The sequence below is a fragment of the Bactrocera latifrons genome, unplaced genomic scaffold, assembly GCF_001853355.1.
Source record: "Bactrocera latifrons isolate USDA-ARS-PBARC rearing strain unplaced genomic scaffold, ASM185335v1 scaffold_432, whole genome shotgun sequence".
In the NCBI taxonomy this organism is placed as follows: domain Eukaryota; kingdom Metazoa; phylum Arthropoda; class Insecta; order Diptera; family Tephritidae; genus Bactrocera; species Bactrocera latifrons.
In genome coordinates, this window is record NW_017537082.1 from 72,384 (window position 1) to 74,841 (window position 2,458).

A 2,458-nucleotide genomic window follows, 5' to 3' on the forward strand; every position below is an offset into this window, starting at 1 on the left:
CTATAACACCCAATTACGTGAAACTTCGGGTTTTTAGATTTTGAGGTCAAAGATTTACCAAGCTCTGTTAGCCAGTTGTCAAAAATATCGATAAAGTAAAGAAGTCGTTCAGTCCGACACGTATTGTAAGAAATGTTTTGAGAGATCAGCAGCTGAACATTGCATAGAATTCGTTGAGGCAAGAAATACTCAAGGACGGAATTTCCTTCTGCGTTCTGGGGCAGAATCGCAACGAAATCAATATATTTCTGAAGCGCATGGTTACTGATGCTGAAAAGTGGGTCACTAACGACAACGCAAGCTAAAACGGTCTTGGGGTTCCGCTATGAGTCGGTAAACACCGTGATCAAACTAGAATTGACGGTTAAGAAGGCTTTATTATGTTTTTGCGGTGATTGGCAAGGAATCATGTAATTTGGACACTGACAGTCAGCAATTGGACCGCCTACAAGAAGCAATCGCACCGAAGCGGCCAGCTGTGGCTAGTAGGAGAATAATTGTATTCCATCAAGACAACGCCGGATCACACACATCGATAATGGCTCTCCAAARGCACAATGAGCTTGGTTGGGAAATTTTTATGGAATTCCGTATAGTCGGCACCTGGCACTAAGTGATTGCTGCCAGTTTTTGTATATAGCATTAACAACAATTAATCGCACAAAATAAGGCTTATCTGACGCAAATCGGATCATTATAACCATGACAAACAATGGTAGAACCTGAACCCTTCTTTCGGGTGGGTCCCCATACCACAACGGAGCTGCTCCGCAAGGAAGAAGGAGTAGGTAGAGAAAGGTATTGGCAACAACTAAAAGGCATGCGGCATGACATGTTGTTAATGAGGGGTTACAATCTCGGAAGATTTAAATATACAATCATCCCTAGGGCCAAACTCAGCCTACTGGTTGCATTCGTGCACTGGCCRCTGCAAGCTGAAAAAGCACTTTCATAACATGGGCCAAGCTTTTTGCGCAAAACTTTCAGAGCTGAAGTGTTTTCGTCCATTYGGACGACATGACCTAGCCAGCGTAGTCGCTGTCACTTAATTCGCTGAGCTATGTAATGTCGTTCAATATCTTATACAGTTCATCGTTCCATCGACTGCGGTATTCGCTGTTGCCAATGCGCCAAGGATCATAAATCTTCCGCAGAACCTTTCTCACGAAAACTCGTAACGTCGACCAAACAGTTGTTGTCATCGTTCATACCTCTGAACCATTTAGCAGGATGGGAATATTCTGCGTTACTAGTTCTAAGTTAGAAGACTTCGAACTTATGACTGAAAGCAGTGACTGCGGAGCCAAGTCGAGAGTGCGACGACTGTTTGTTTGATGACAGGCGATATTTCGCCTTGCCCTCGTGCACTACCAAACACATTTGCTTCGCCTTCTATAGTCTGGAGAAAGCAGAACTAACGACATACGTGTTGAGGCCAATGATATCAATACCATCAGTGTACGACAGTTATACTTGCATTCCTGGACTGACCACTGCAATCTGAAGAAGCACTTACAACACATGGGTGAAGCTTTTTGCGAAAAACTTAATATTTKGCAATGTAAAATGTTTCTTTTCCCGCTTCGTAACAGCAAGGACTTAAAACCATTCTAATTGTGAAACCCTTATTATTGAATGGGCGAAGAAGTAAAGACTCTACACGATAGTCCTCATGGACAATTTGTTAGCTACAAGTACATTTTCTTTTTTTTTTTTCATTTAGAAGTAGAAAATAGTCTTTATGACGATCTCCTGATGTATTCTAAAGACCATAAATCCAACAAGTCTTACATGCTATCATTTAAGGATTATAATGACGAACACTCCAAGAAACATTTGCCGAGACGTTCTCTTGGAACAGAAAAGTCTCCCGGAAGAATAAGAAGAGTTTAATAAGCGCTTCAGATTTCCTCGGAGCKTGAATATGGATTGACTTTACTCCGTCATTCTGTATACACTTTACCTGAAAAGATGTCATACCAGAGGAGCCACCCCAATATGTATTTGTGTTTATAAAATATTCGTATATCGCAATCATTTCATTTTACTTTTGTTAGAATACTTGCTGCGACAAGTTAGTGAGTGTATCTCATCTCTGTGTTAAGTGCATGCCAAGAAGATCAGCTCTGTGCAGTAAATATGTAACCCTAATGTGTATACCCGTGTTAGTTGGAGCTTCGCTACGCATATAATTTTCATAATTTGTAACTAAGTGAAATGGAAACTTAATGTATTTACAATAAATTATACCGATTGAACTCAATAAAAAGCGGAAAGAAAGTGGGTGAGTCGATGAAAAAGGCGAAGAGGCAGCATCTGGCACCAGATGCACTTTGCTTATATTCTCTTTATATAAATTTTATTACACAAGTGTGTATTTGCATTATCATTTTAGCTGAGAATTGCATTTGCCTCTTTTTGCTGTGAAGACCACGTGCTATAAAAGCCGCGCGCGAGC